The 16,976-nt window shown below is 37.4% G+C and overlaps 1 long non-coding RNA gene across 1 annotated transcript in view; it reads right to left on the bottom strand.

Moving 5' to 3' along the window:
* Positions 1 to 1,723: 1,723 nt before the first annotated feature.
* The window catches only part of LOC132518570 (uncharacterized), a 35,588-nt gene continuing 20,335 nt past the window's right edge, over positions 1,724 to 16,976 (bottom strand). The window contains exons 2-3 of the long non-coding RNA XR_009539918.1: positions 7,942 to 7,989; positions 1,724 to 1,771 (exon numbers count right to left, since the gene is read on the bottom strand). This is a non-coding gene — a long non-coding RNA (uncharacterized LOC132518570). The remainder of the gene's footprint in view (positions 1,772 to 7,941; positions 7,990 to 16,976) is intronic.

Here is a 16,976-nt window from a genome sequence, read left to right as displayed (position 1 = left end):
ACATTAAGACCATGATGATAAAATGTGTAAATTGTGCATTTTGTTTTCTTGGGATATTTCATATATTTTTGTTCTAAATCAGTCATTTTTATTTTCTTTATCACATTCAGAAAAGGGGGAACCCCCAATTGCAATTATTATTTTGAAGTGGCTTAAATCAAGTAAGCCAATGAAACAGCTACAAATAAAACTGAGGTTCTAGTACAGTACTAGAAGTTTGGAAATAGCACTAAAATAAAGGAATTTTAAGATTGTGGAGATATTAAATTGATATTTAAAAAGAAAAGAAGGAAACATAACTATCAGTCTTTCATAGGGAAAAGATAAAAATACAGTGGAGCTTTGAAATTCGAACTACCCTAACTTTCAACTAGCTAGAGTTTCCCATTTGATTGAAACTTATGAGTATTTATAAAGTCAAATTTAAAAAATTCTAGCTATGGCTTAGGGAATACCCTAGCGGTCCAGTGGTTAGGACTCTGCACTTTCACTGCTGAGGGTGCGGGTACCATCCCTGGTCAGGGAACTAAGATCCCGCAAGCCCCATGGCATGGCCAAAAAAATTAAAATTAAAAAATAGATATGGCTTATAATCAACCAATATTTAGGCCAATCTATTTACTATAATCAATGAAATTGATAAATTGGGATGATTTACATTATGTACTGTAAGATTTTTAATTAAAAGTGGTTCTTATTATGCTTAATTTATTATTTTTAAAGACAGGAGAGTGAGTGAACTCAAACATTAAAGATTTTCAGAGCTGGAAAAACAAAGGATGCCTAACCTTTAGCTAACTAAAATATAAAAATTTTTAACCCCATTCTTCCAGCTTTGAAGTTTATCCAAGTTATATTACTAAGTCTTGATTTCACTTTGGGCATATTGCTTACCACATTTATAGTTCTGATTTTTATGCTGGCAAAATTATTTGAAACGCACATAATTTGGTAAGGTGCTTGCTAACGAAGAATAAATATTTCTGCAACCGGTAACACGAAAAATAACCACTCGAGGACAAACTCGTAATAGAAGTTCACAAAGTCAGCAGCTTAGATGCTTTTGTGGGGAAAGCTTCTGGTTTTCCATACAAGCAAACCCAGAATTGAGAAATAGGAAAAGAAATGTAACATAATAGCCACACACCAAAAGCATTCCACATGAGGTAGACCAGGATATGAGTGAACAGATTGTACTGCACACGGGGCTTCAGGGAGCTGGAGTCTATGCTCATTACCACCTGTAAGCTTTGGGATTTCCCACAGTTATTTACGCAAATAGAGCCTCACATCATTAAATCCTCATCAGTGATGTCACTCTCTGCCTCTGACCACACAGAATGCTAAAAAAGGAAATGGGATTTCAGAGCTTCATCTTCAGGAGACTGAGATGTTACAGTTTTCCTTCCTGGAGACCTGTGTCTAGAGACTGAGGATCTCCTGAATATTTGTCTTCAGTTTCTCTCATTTGTCCTTTGTCCAGAAAGGTCATTGTCTGCTCCTCAGAAGAAGTATCACGCCAAGCCTCTTCTGTGAGATGTATACCTCTCAATTCTTTCTTGTACCCCTCAAACTAGAGGCAACCTTGAGCAGAAACGTGCAGGGAATATTATTGTCTTAGGCAGGTTGGGCTACTACAACAGAATACCAGAGACTGGGGGGCTTCAACAGCAAACATTTATTTCTCGCAACTCTGGAGGATGGAGAGTCAAAGATCAAGGTGCTATGAGATTCAGTTTCTGGTGAAGGCCCTCTTGTAGACTTCTGCCTCCTTGCTGTGTTCTCACATGGAAGAGAGAAAGAGAGAGAGAGAGGAAGAAAGGGAAGGAAAAGGGAGGAGAAGGAGAGGGGAGGGAAGGGACAGGTGAGTGAGAAAGAGAGTTTGAGAGATCACTGTCTGTTCTCATAAGAGCACGTAATCTTATATGAAGCCTCCACCCTCATGACCTCATCTAAACCTGATTACCTCCCAAAGGCCCTACCTCCTAATACTGTCATATTGGGTTTAGGATTTCAACATATGAATTTTGATATCAGGGATACAAACATTCACTCCATAACAATTTTCCTATGTGGATTCTCTAATACCTAGACAACAACCACACCCTCACTCTCTCTTTGTATTATACCCTCTGGCCTGGCAAAAGGACAGCTTTGATAACAAAGGTAAATAGTATTTTCTGATCTTTCTCTTCCGCTTATATGATTCAGAGACAATCAAAGATTAAAATGGGACAGAATATCTTGAGTAAAAAGATCAGACTCTGAAATCAATATCTGTTTGATTTTGTATAAAATGCTTAATCTTGTTTCCTCCTCTATCAAATTGGGTAACAGTAATACCTACTTCCCAGACTGTGTTGTGAATATTAAGTGAGATCCGTTTGGTCATTTCTTCCAGTACTTCTTAAGTACCTACTCTGTGCAGATGCTGTTTAGACACTTAGGTTAGCACGGTGGAAAGGACTGTCAAAATCTCCACATAATGGAGCTTGCATTCTAACCAAAGAGATAAACAAACTTGTGTACTTTATAGTTAAGCAGTGCCAAGAACTATGTAGAGAAACAAAAGCAATGTGAAAGGCTAGAGAGTAACAAAAAGTGCTATTGGGGATAAAGGTGGTCAAGCAAGGCCTCTCTCTGGCAATGAATTTGAGTGAAGATCTATTAAAGTGACAGAGCAAGCCATGCACATATGTGGATGAAGAGACTTCTAGACAAGAGAAAAGAGCAAGCGCAAGTTCCATGGTATGGCAACATGCTTGGGGTCTTCAAGGGACAATGAGGAGGTCACTGTGGCTGATGTTCAGTGGCCAGTGGGCAGAGTAGGCGGAAGTGAGGTCTGAAAAATAAGGGGAAGGGAGTAGAGGCAGATCACGGAGAACCTGGCACAGAGCAAGTGTTCAAAAGGTGGTTATTTTTAAAATATTTCATCCCTGTGTTGTTGATGCAAGTTAGGATTAGATAGCCTTCCTTAATACTGTCAACAAGTCCTCTTTCCAGAAAAACACTTGCTGAACAGATTATGGCCCCATCGCTTTCCCACAGTGCTATCAGTAGAGTATTTCGGTTCTCATTGACCCTTTCAGTGAGTCGCGATTGCTTTTCCACTATCCAAGGTCCTGTTCATCCTAATGAAGATGCATCATTGGCACTTGCTTCACGCATGGCTGGGAAAGAGCAGTACAACCAAAAGGCCCCATCCAGATGGAGGAGTTCAGTAGAACATCTGCCTTGCGTGTCTGTCACCTCCCTACCTCCTGCTGCTGTGTTAGCTGCCAGCCATCATAGCAGCTCCTGAGTCAAGGGCCCTCCTCATCTAGTGTTTTCTTGGAGCTTTGACAGATTATCTGCAGTCATCATGCCATCTTTCTTAAAACTGCAGGAATATCCTGATGGAAATCTGTCTTTAAAAAAAAAAAACACTCCAAAATGGGATCCATTAAACTATAGTTATGCCTGCAAGTTTTATATCAACTGGCACTGGGCAGTTAATTCATTTGCATCAATAACATGGATGGTCTATAGTGGTCCATGTGACATTGAAGAAATGAGACAGCTATGGAGAATGCATTCATCTCTCTCCATCTCCTCTACCACTGCTCTAAGTCCAAACCACCATCATCTGCTGCCTAGATGATTACAACAGCCACCTAACTGATCTGGTCCAAACCACCTTAGTCCAAACTGTCACTTGCCTGATCATTACTAATACTAAGTAGCCTCCTAACTAGCATGTTTCCACTCTAGCTCTCCTTACCCCAGTTGATTTTCTCACATTTAGCTATGTGAAGAGATTTTGGGTTTTTTTGGCCACGCTACATGGCATATGGGATCTTAGTTCCCTAACCAGGGACCGAACGCACACCCCCTGTATTGGAAACAACATTAACCACTGTAGCACCAGGGAAGTCCCTTAAGTGACATTTTTGAAACCAAATTCTGAACATTTGAGTTTTGATTAAAACCTTTCTATGGCTTCCCAGAGCTGCTAGAGATTATTTATTAGTGATAAATCATGATTCCTATTAGCACCCTGAAGGTGATGCATGATCTAGCCTTTGCCCAGCTCTTATCTAACAACATCACCCTCCTTGTTCCCCATACCTTAGTCCTATCAGCCTTTTTTATGTTCTGCCAACATGCTATGATCCTTTCTGCCCTAGGGATATTTTAATACTGTTGTCTCAGACTGGAAATCCTTCCCAACCTCATCACACTTCACCTACTAAACCATCACCCTTCATATTCCAATTCTAACACCACTTCCTCAGAGATACCTGCCCTGCACTCCCAGACAGCTCCATCACCTGCCTTCCTTTCTATAGTTCCCCCTACCCTACTTCTGAAGCTTTTATAGTTTGTAATTACATGTCACTGTGATTATTTTATTGAATGCCCATCTCCCTCCACTAGGATATATTCACCAAGAAGCCAGGGACTTTGCTTTTCTCACCTCTTGAATCCCAGCATTTTCTGATTCTGAAGCTCATGCTCATTACACTCCTTTTTGAACAGACTTGTCAAAGAACAAATAACCATTTAAACCTAAATGGCTCTCAGTATAAACACTGCCTGTATAAGTTTTTCAAGCCTATGCCATTTGATGCATTTTATATTGGAGAAATAGCAACATCAATATTTTCAAACATGAGCTTGAGCTAAGAACTGAACTAAGAGCTGAGTTGCCCATAACATTTGTTGTGAGTAACATTTGCAGAACTAAAGACTTTTATCTACTCTTTTCTTCTCATTGAAGTTTTATCCAAAAAACTCAGCTGTGGACATAAGCAGCAAGGAAAAAATGGAACTGACCTAATCTTCTGCTTCTGTGAGTTTACCTAATTTATTTAGTGAAAATGAATATCTACTTGCTTAATTCTGTTAAGTCCTCTTGGATTCTTGGTACCAATTCCATATGTTAAGTGAACTAAAAAGGCAAAGCCTTGCTCTATTATGATATCATTCCTTCCTTTGAAAATTAAAAACTATTTCATAAATGTGTTTATTAACACTACCTTAAACTTCTGAGTTTTTCAAAAGGTATTATTTTATACTGTGGAAAAAGAATACAAGAATATCACTAATACAGATCAATTATAAATTCCCAGAAAAAAATAACAAGAAAGAAGAGGAGGAAAGACAAAAATATAAAAAGATAAAGCAATATTTAGAAAGCAGAATAATTAGTCATAAGTCTCAGAACTAGGAATTCTGTATGAAATCATCATGTTATTCTAATACAGATACAGAAAAATGTGATAGTATTTATATTAAAGTACCCCCCTAAACTAACCACTAAATTATAACAATTTAAAGCACATAAAATGGTATTTGATATTCAGACATCACAATATCAAAATTCTCTCCACTCATGGGCAAAAACCTTATTTCTTTAATAGAAGCAACAGATATTTATTGATTATCTACTATATGCCAGGCAATGGGATCCATGAGTAAAGAAAATCCAAGATTTGTCTCCATAAAATTTAGCTATTACTAGGTAAATATAACCAATAAGTAATAAGTATAATCAGTACATTATATAATTTGTTGGAAGATGACAAATGCTATGGAGAAAAACAAAACCAGAGAAGAGTTGAGAGTAGAAGAATGTGGAATTGCAATTTAAACAAGGTGGAGATAGGAGGCCTCATTAGGGCTGTAACATTTAAGCAAATTTTGAGGAAGGTGAGAGAGCTAGCTAGCTACTTGAATATTTGGAGGAAGTGCATTTCAGGTGGAGCTCAAGACTGTACCTGGGATATTCTAGGAACAGCAAATGGCTGACGTGGAGCAAGTGAGGCAGGAGATGTAGGAAAGGAATTCAGAGAAGGGCTAAGAAGCCAGATGATGTATTTTCACTCCCCTGTTGGTTAATGGTGTTGAACATCTTTTCATGTGCCATTCATGCATACTCTCTGGTGAAGTGTCTGTCCAAGTCTTTGCTAATTTTGGAATTGGTTTGCTGGTTTCTTTACTATTGAGTTTTGAGAGTTCTTTATATATTTTGGATAAAAGTCCTTTGTTGGGCATGTGTTTTGCAAATATTTTCTATCAGTCTATAGTTTGTCTTTTCATTCTCTAAATAATGTCTTTTGCAGAACAAAGATATTTAATTTTGATGACTTCCTATTTATCAACTTCTTTTATGGATCCTACTTCTGCAGTTCCATCTGAGAATACTTTGCTTAACCCCAGGTCATGAAGATATCCTCCTAAAAGTTTAATAATTTTAAAATTACATTTGTAATTCATTTTGGTGTCTTTTTTTTTGGCTGTGTTAGGTCTTCGTTGCTGTGCGTGGGCTTTCTCTAGTTGCAGTGAGCGGGAGCTACTCTTTGTTGCAGTGCATGGGCTTCTCATTGAGGGGGCTTCTCTTGTTGTGGAGCACAGGCTCCAGGTGCACGGGCTTCAGTAGTTGTGGCATGCAGGCTCAGTAGTTGTGGCTCGCAGGCTCTAGAGTGCAGGCTCAGTAGTTGTGGTGCACGAGCTTAGTTGCTCTGTGGCATGTAGGATCTTCCTGGACCAGAGATCGAACCCATGTCCCCTGCATTGGCAGGTGGATTCTTAACCACTGCACCACCAGAGAAGTCCCTGTAATTCACTTTGAGTTGATTTTTATATAAGGTGTAAGAATGAAATTGAGGCTTATGTTTTGCATACAGATTCAAATAGTTAAAACACTGTTTGTTGAAATGTCTATTCTTTCTCCATTGAATTGCTTATGCATCTTTGTAAAAATCAAATGGTGGCATGGACATATATACACTACCAAATGTAAAATAGATAGCTAGTGGGAAGCAGCCACATAGCACAGGGAGATCAGCTTAGTGCTTTGTGACCACCTAGAGGGCTGGGATAGGGAGGGTGGGAGGGAGACACGAGAGAGAAGATATGGGGATATATGTATATGTATAGCTGATTCACTTTGGTATGCAGCAGAAAGTAACACACCATTGTAAAGCAATTATACTCCAATAAAGATGTTTAAAAAAATCAAATGGCAACCATACACTGAAATATTATTTAGAAACAAAAAGAAATGAGCTATCAAGTCATGAAAATACATGGATGAGTCATAAATGCACACATTTAAGTTAAAGAAGTCAATCTGAAAAGGCTACATACTAGTTACAATTATGTAGCATTCTGGAAAAGGCAAAACTATAGCAACAATAAAAGATTAGTGGTTGCCAGGGATTTAGCAGGGAGGAGGGGTTGGCTAGTTGAGTCACGGGAGAATTTTCAGGGTGGCGAAACTATTCTGCATGATATATAATTGCTGATACAGGGCACTATGCATCTGTCAAAACCTATTCAATTTTATAGCACTTTACAATGGACCTTAATGTATGCAAATTTTAAAAAATTACTAGAATGACATGGGATCCCAGGATGGACTATCCATGAGCCCATACTGATAGAAATAAACGACTCAACAAATAAATGAATGGGAAGAACAACTAAATATTTTATGCAGAAAAATTCCAAATAATTTACTTGCATAGTCCTTCCATGGGGAAGCGTAACTGCTCACTCCCTAAGTGTGGGCTATGCATAGAGACTTGTCTCCAAACAGTAAAGTTCAAAAAGGAGGAGAAATGAGCAACTTTTCATTTGAGAAACCTGACAAACACTATTTCAGCCAGATGCTCAAGGTCAACACCAACCGTGATGTCATATTGGTGGTATGTGTTCTTGATATGATGTGATGAAAAAGGCAATGTACCTCTACAGTCTTCTTCCCAAAAAACTATAGCCCCAGTTTAATTACGATTAAAATGTCAGAAAAATCCCAATTGAGGTGCAATCTGTAAAAGACCTGACAAGTGCTCTTCCAAACTGTCAAGGTCAACAAAAATAAGGAAAGTCTGAGGGACTGTCAGAGTCAAGAGAAGCCTAAGAACAGATGAAAACTAAATGTAATGTGTATCTTACCTGGAATCCTGGAACAGAAAGTGAACTTTAGGTAAAAGCTAAAGAAATCTGAAAAAAAGCATGGGCTCCAGTTAATAATAATGTATTAATACTGGTTCATTAATTGTAACAAATGTACCACACTAATGTAAGATGTTAATAATAAGTGAAACTGTAGAGACAGGATATATGGGAACTCTGTATTACCTTCTCAGTTTTTTCGTAAATCTAAAATTGTTCTAAAATAGTTTATTTTTTAAATAAATAAAATTCCTCAAGTGCAAATATAATCAAAGGATCATATTTGTGTTAGTCTATTTCTGGAATCTGTCCCATTTCATTGATCCATGTGTCCATCCTGTTGGCAAAACCACACCATCTTGATAACTGTAGCTTTATAGTAAGTTTTTAAATTGGGTAGTTTGATTTCTGTAACTTTATTCTTCTTCCTCAAAATTCTTTCAGCTATTCTAATTTCTTTGCCTTTCCATATATATTTTAGAATCTGCTTGTCTGTATCTACACAAAGCCTGCTGAGATTTTTATTAGAATTCTGTTAAGTCTATAGAAAAATTTGGGGAGAATTTAAATCTTTCCTCTGCTGAGTCTTCTTGTCTATGGATATGGTTTGTCTCTCCATGCATATACATCTTCTTAGATTTCTTTCAGCAGCATTAGTACTTACAGCAGACAGCATACAATATATTTTGTTAGATTTTTCCTAACAATTTCACTTTGGGAGCCAATCTAGAATTCTGTACACTGTGAAATCATCCTTCAAAAGTGAAGGAGAAATAAAGGTTTTTCTTAGACAAACAAAAAATAAGCAAGTTTGTTGCCAGCAGACTTGCCTTGCAAGAAATATAAAAGCAGCTCTTTAGAGAGAAGAAAAAGTTATAGTTCAGAAACTCAGATCTACATAAAAAAGGGAGGTGAAACATAGAAGGAACAAGTGAAAGTCAAGTAAAATCTTTCATTTTTCTTATTCTTAATTTATCTAACAGAAAACAGTTTGTTTAAAATGATAATAGCAACAAAGAATTCAAGTATGTATAATTTTATTCAACTTTATATATTTATATATGTTGATATACATTATTATTAATTATTATATATTTATTTATTATATATTTATTTAATATATATGCTTATGTGTACTTATGTATAAGTTAAATAAATGACAGTAGTGATAAAAGAGACAGAAGGGAGGAATTAGGATTATTTTTTTATTATAAGGTATGCACACTACCCATGAAGTATTATTTAAAAGTGCACTTGGATTACTTGTGAAAGTATACTGCAAACTCTAGAACAACCACTAAAAAAAGTAAAAAGAAGTATAATGGATATGATGAGAGAAAAATGGAATCGTATAAAATGCTCAATTAAAACCATAAAATGCAGAGATTGGTTCAAGATGGCGGAGTAGAAGGACATGCTCTCACTCCCTCTTTTGAGAACACTGGTTGAATAATCATCAATAGGAAGACACCGGAACTCACCAAAAAAGATACCCCACATCCAAAGACAAAGGAGAAGACACAATGAGATGGTAGGAGAGGCACTATCACAATAAAATCAAATCCCATAACTGCTGGGAGAGTGACTCACAAATTAGAAAACACTTATACCACAGAAGTCCACACACTGGAGTGTGGGTTCTGAGCCACATGTCAGGCTTCCCAACCTAGGGGTCTGGCAACGGGAGGAGGAATTCCTAGAGAATCAGACTTTGAAGGCTAGAGGGATTTGATTGCAGGACTTTGGCAGGACTGGGGGAAACAGAGACTCCACTCTTGGAGGACACAAAGTACTGTGCACATCAGGATGCAGGGGAAGGAGAAGTGACCCCACAGGAGACTGAACCAGACCTACCTGCTAGTGTTGGAGGGTCTCCTGCAGAGGCGGGGGCAACTGTGGCTCACCAAGGGAAAAGGACACTGGCAGCAGAAGTTCTGGGAAGTACTCCTTGATGTGAGCCCTCCCAGAGGCTGCCATTAGCCCCACCAAAGAGCCTAGGTAGGTGTTGGGTTGCCTCAAGCCAACCAACCAAAAGGGAGGGAACCCAGCTCCACCCATCAGCAGACAAGCAGATTAAAGTTTTACTGAGCTCGGCCCACCAGGGCAACAGCCAGCTCTACCCACCACCAGTCCCTCCCATCAGGAAACTTCCACAAGCCTCTTAGATAGCTTCATCCACCAGAAGGCAGACAGCAGAAGCAAGAAGAACTACAATCCTACAGCCTATGGAACAAAACCCACATTCACAGAAAGATAGACAAGATGAAAAGGCAGAGGGCTATGTACCAGATGAAGGAACAAGATAAAACCCCAGAAAAACAACCAAATGAAATGGAGATACACAATCTTCCAGAAAAATAATTCAGAATAATGATAGTGAAGATGATCCAGGACCTTGGAAAAAGAACGGAGGCAAAGATTGAGAAGATGCAAGAAATGTTTAACAAAGACCTAGAAGAATTAAAGAACAAACAAACAGAGATGAACAATACAATAACTGAAATGAAAACTACACTAGAAGGAATCAATAGCAGAATAACTGAGGCAGAAGAACGGATAAGTGACCTGGAAGACAGAATGGTGGAATTCACTGCTACGGAACAGAATAAAGAAAAAAGAATGAAAAGAAATGAAGACAGCCTAAGAGACCTCTGGGACAACGTTAAATGCAACAACATTCGCATTATAGGGGTCCCAGAAGGAGAAGAGACAGAGAAAGGACCCAAGAAAATATTTGCAGAGATTATAGTCAAAAACTTCCCTAACATGGGAAAGGAAATAGCCACCCAAGTCCAGGAGATGCAGTGAGTCCCATACAGGATAAACCCAAGGAGAAACACACCAAGACACACAGTAATCAAATGGGCAAAAATTAAAGACAAAGAAAAATTATTGAAAGCAGCAAGAGAAAAACAACAAATAACATACAAGGGAACTCCCATAAGGCTAACAGCTGAATTCTCAGCAGAAACTCTACAAGCCAGAAGGGAGTGGCATAATATACTTAAAGTGATGAATGGGAAGAACCTACAACCAAGATTACTCTACCTGGCAAGGATCTCATTCAGATTCGACAGAGAAATCAAAAGCTTTGCAGACAAGCAAAAGCTAAGAGAATTCAGCACCACCAAACCAGCTCTACAATAAATGCTAAAGGAATTTCTCTAAGTGGGAAATACAAGAGAAGAAAAAGACCTACAAAAACAAACCCAAAACAGTTAAGAAAATGGTAATAGGAACATACATATTGATAACTACCTTAAACATGAATGGATTAAATGCTCCAACCAAAAGACACAGGCTTGCTGAATGGATACAAAAACAAGACCCATATATATGCTGTCTACAAGAGACCCACTTCTGACCTAGGGACACATACAGACTGAAAGTGAGGGGATGGAAAAAGATATTCCATGCAAATGGAAATCAAAAGAAAGCTGGAGTAGCAATACACATATCAGATAAAATAGACTTTAAAATAAAGAATGTTACAAGAGACAAGGAAGGGCACTATGTAATGATCAAGGGATCAATCCAAGAAGAAGATATAACAATTATAAATATATATGCACACAACATAGGAGCACCTCAATACATAAGGCAACCGCTAACAGCTATAAAAGAGGAAATCGACAGTAACACAGTAATACTGGGGGACTTTAACACCTCACTTACACCAATGGACAGATCATCCAAACAGAAAATTAATAAGGAAACAGAAGCTTTAAATGGCACAATAAACCAGATAGATTTAATTGATATTTACAGGACATTCCATCCAAAAACAGCAGATTACACTTTCTTCTCAAGTGCGCATGGAACATTCTCCAGGATAGATCACATGCTGGGTCACAAATCAAGCCTCAGTATATTTAAGAAAATTGAAATCATATCAAGCATCTTTTCTGACCATGATGCTATGAGATTAGAAATCAATTACAGGGGAAAAAAACGTAAAAAGCACAAACACATGGAGGCTAAACAATATGTTATTAAATAACCAAGAGATCACTGAAGAAATCAAAGAGGAAATCAAAAAATACCTAGAGACAAATGACAATGAAAACACGATGATCCAAAACCTATAGGGTGCAGCAAAAGCAGTTCTAAGAGGGAAGTTTATAGCTATACAAGCCTACCTCAAGAAACAAGAAAAAGCTCAAGTAAACAATCTAACCTTACACCTAAAGGAACTAGAGAAAGAAGAACAAAGAAAACCCAAAGTTAGCAGAAGGAAAGAAATCATAAAGATCAGAGCAGAAATAAATGAAATAGAAACAAAGAAAACAATAGCAAAGATCAATAAAACTGAAAGTTGGTTCTCTGAGAAGATAAACAAAATTGATAAACCATTAGCCAGGCTCATCAAGAAAAAGAGGGAGAGGATTCAAATCAACAAAATTAGAAATGAAAAAGGAGAAGTTACAACAGACACCGCAGGAATACAAAGCATCCTAAGAGACTACTACAAGCAACTCTATGCCTATAAAATGGACAACATGGAAGAAATGGACACATTCTTAGAAAGGTATAACCTTCCAAGACTGAACCAGGAAGAAACAGAAAATAGGAACAGACCAATCACAAGCACTGAAATTGAAACTGTGATTAGAAATCTTACAACAAACAAACGCCCAGGACCAGATGGCTTCACAGGTGACGTCTATCATTTAGAGAAGAGCTAACACCCATCCTTCTCAAACTCTTCCAAAAAATTACAGAGGAGGGAAAACTCCCAAACTCATTCTATGAGGCCACCATCACCCTGATACCAAAACCAGACAAAGACACTACAAAAAAAGAAAATTACAGACCAATATCACTGATGAATATAGATGCAAAAATCCTCAACAAAATTCTAGCAAACAGAATCCAACAACACACTAAAAGGATCATACACCATGATCAAGTGGGATTTATCCGAGAGATGCAAGGATTCTTCAATATACGCAAATCAATCAATGTGGTACACCATATTAACAAACTGAAGAATAAAAACCATATAATCATCTCAATAGATGCAGGAAAAGCTTTTGACAAAATTCAACACCCATTTATGATAAAATCTCTCCAGAAAGTGGACATAGAGGGAACCTACTTCAACATAATAAAGGGCATATACGACAAACCCACAGCAAACATCATTCTCAATGGTGAAAAACTGAAAGCATCTTCTCTAAGATCAGGAACAAGACAAGGATGTCCATTCTCACCCCTCTTATTCAACATAGTTTTGGAAGTCTTAGCCATGGCAATCAGAGAAGAAAAAGAAATAAAAGGAATACAAATTGGAAAAGAAGAAGTAAAACTGTCACTGTTTGCAGATGACATGATACTATACACAGAGAATCCTAAAGATGCCTCCAGAAAACTACTAGACCTAATTAATGAATTTGGTAAAGTTGCAGGATACAAAATTAATGCACAGAAATCTCTTGCATTCTTATACACTAATGATGAAAAATATGAAAGAGAAATTAAGGAAACACTCCCATATACCATTGCAACAAAAAGAATAAAATATCTAGGAATAAGCCTACCTAAGGAGACAAAAGACCTTTATACAGAAAACTATAAGACACTGATGAAAGAAATTAAAGATGATACAAACAGATGGAGAGATATACCATGTTCTTGGATTGGAAGAATCAATACTGTGAAAATGACTACACTCCCCAAAGCAATCTACAGATTCAATGCAAGCCCTATCAAATTACCAATGGCATTTTTTACAGAACTAGAACAAAAAAAAATCTTAAAATCTGTATGGAGACACAAATGACCTCGAATAGCCAAAGCAGTCTTGAGGGAAAAAAAGGGAGCTGGAGGAATCAGACTCCCTGACTTCAGACTATACTACAAAGCTACAGTAATGAAGACAATATGGTACTGGCACAAAAACAGAAATACATATCAATGGAACAGAATAGAAAGCCCAGACATAAACCCACGTAAATATGGTCAACTAATCTACGACAAAAGAGGCAAGATATACAATGGAGAAAAGACAGTCTCTTCAATAAGTTATGCTAGGAAAACTGGACAGCTACATGTAAAAGAATGAAATTAGAATACTCCCTAACACCATACACAAAAATAAACTCGGGCTTCCGTGGTGGCACAGTGGTTGGGAGTCCGCCTGCTGATGCAGGGGACACTGGTTCGTGCCCCGGTCCAGGAATATCCCACATGCCATGGAGCGGCTGGGCCTGTGAGCCATGGCCGCTGAGCCTGTGCATCCAGAGCCTGTGCTCTGCAACAGGAGAGGCCACCAGCAGTGAGAGGCCCGCGTACTGCCAAAAAAAAAAAAAAAGATCAAAAATTAATCACCTTAGTTTCTACCTTACAAATCTCGAAAAAGAAGAGCAAATTGTATCCAATATAAGGAGAATAAGAGAAGGAATAAAATATTACAACTAGTAGACTGCAGCCTTGCAAAATTCACCTATTAGTTCTAGGAGTTTTTTATTCAGTTTGATTTAGTTTGGTTTGTTTTTGTTGTTGTTGTTGCTGCTGCTGCTGCTGTTGTTTGTAAATTCCTTGGCTTTTTTTTTTTTTTTTTGCGGTAAGCGGGCCTCTCACAGATGTGGCCTCTCCCGTCGCGGAGCACAAGCTTCACACGCGCAGGCTCAGCGGCCATGGCTCACGGGCCCAGCCGCTCCGTGGCATGTGGGATCTTCCCGGACCGGGGCACGAACCGTGTCCCCTGCATCAGCAGGCGGACTCTCAACCACTGCGCCAGCAGGGAGGCCCACCTTGGCTTTTCTATGTAGAAAATCATGTCTGCAAATAGGGACAATTTTATTTCTTCCTTTTCAATTCATGTTGTTTCTTTCTTTTTGTTGTTTATTACATTGGCTAGGCCTTTTAGTAGAGTATTGAATGGGAGTGGTGAGATAAGGTATCCTTTCCTTGTTACCATCTTCCTGGGAAAAGCATTCAGTCTCTCACCATTAAAGATTTTGGTGATGGCTTTTTTACAAATACTCTTTATTAGGTTAAGGAAATGCCCTTCTATTTCTAGTTTTTTGAGAGTCACTATAAGAAATAGACGTTGAATTCTGGCAATTTTTTTTGTGTGTGTGTGTGTTGGTTGATATGATCATATGGTTTTTCTTCTTTAAAAGTGTTAACTCAGTAGATTACTTTGATTGATTTTTAGATACTAAGCCAGCTTTACATTCCCAGAATAAAACCTGCTTTGTCATGTTATATTATTCCTTTTATGCATTGTTGGATTGAATTTGCTAATATTTTATAGAAAATTTTTACAGTGATACACATGAGATAGATTGTTTTATTGTTTTGTAGTTTTCTTCCCTTGTGATGTCTTTGTCTTGTTTTTATATCAGGACAATGCTGGTTTCATAAAATGAGTTGGGAAGTATCCCGTCCTCTTCTATTCTCTGGAAGAAATTATATAGAATTTGTGTTAATTCTTTAAGTGTTTGTTAGAATTCACCAGTGAAACCACCTGGGCCTGTAGATTTCTTTTACAAAAGATTTTAAACTATGTACTCAGTTTTTTAATAGTAATAAGACTAACCCTGTTACCTATTTTATCTTCAGTGAGTTTGATAATTTAAATTTTTTAAGGAATTAGTACTTTTTATCTATTGCTGAATGTCAAATTCACATGCATAGAGTGTTTTGTAGGATTTCTTTATTATCCTCTTAATTCTGCACACTCTGTAGTGATATCCACTTATTTTATTTCTGATATTTGTACGGATATTTTTATCTGTAATTTTTATCTTTTCTATTCTTTGGTCAGTCTTATTAACATCTACTTTTGACACTTCAGATTCCTTATAATAAATATTTGTTATTTTATAATTAGAAAAATATTATAATTTTAAATACATTTTAAATTTGCTTCTTCTACATTTAAATTATGAATAAGAATGCCAAAAACATGGAGTTGATACGTGGACTAAAAGCAATAATGCACATAAAAGTTCTGTACAGTCTATATTCATGTTAGCTATTATGATTATAACATACATAAGTAAAGGAAGACAGTTGCATAACTGATGTAGAAGAACATTGTTATACAACTGAAAAATAGATGGTAATATGTGAATTATGATTTGGGGGTGTTCAAGAGAATAACCTAATTTTTTTTTTTTTTTGCCACACCACACGGCATGCAGGATCTTAGTTACCCCAGCAGGGATCGAACCCTCGCCCCCTGCAGTGGAAGCACATAGTCTTAACCGCTGGACCACCTGGGAAGTTCCTCGGAATAACCTAAATTTTAAAACATGGTTTCCCACAACATTTAGAGTACGGTTGTCCACAATTAGATATATGATATTTGTTTACTTAAAATTTTTAATCACTTCTGAAAATGACTAATCACAACTAAAAATTTTAAATCTTTGTAGATGAGTATAAAGAGCAGTAGAAGGTAGGCAATTATCTCATTCATTCTGAAATATCTCATGTATTTCTTTGAAGACCAGTCACCTAAACTAAATCCTACAGCATAGTTAGTGGGTTCCTATTACATATTTAGGTCCACAGGTAGATTACCTGTGGGCCTAGAACATGCTAGCTTACTTGTCCTATTTTTCAAATTAATTAAAGAAAAACAACCAATATAAACCTGTCCTGAAAAGAAACCATTCAGATAATATACTTTTAAATCTTACCTTTTATATTAGCACAGAGTTTAGGGCCAAATGGGAGGGTGGGATGGGGGAATTACATTTTCTTTTAAAGCACTTAAGGTGGGTTGGTACAAATACTCCATCTCATAAAAAGAATTGCTGAATTTTCCCCCTCTGAAGTCTGGAAGCACTCTACCTGGCATTTGGAAGATGCTACTCTATGAGGAAGTGGTCCTCTAAATACTGAGCTCTCAGAGCCCCGTGAATTCGCAGGTATGAATGAGGCAAGGGAAATGACAAGACGAGAAGGATTCCAATTGTGGGAGAGAGAAGAGCATTAGAGGAAGCCGACACATTCAGCCATGATTTATGCAATACCCAAGTACTAATTCTCAAGCCAAGAGCACACTTTCAGGCTATATG

The sequence above is a fragment of the Lagenorhynchus albirostris genome, chromosome 3, assembly GCF_949774975.1.
Source record: "Lagenorhynchus albirostris chromosome 3, mLagAlb1.1, whole genome shotgun sequence".
NCBI classification, from domain to species: Eukaryota; Metazoa; Chordata; class Mammalia; order Artiodactyla; family Delphinidae; genus Lagenorhynchus; species Lagenorhynchus albirostris.
The sequence above is the reverse complement of the archived record's forward strand: the minus strand, read 5'-3'. Positions and strand labels throughout refer to the sequence as shown.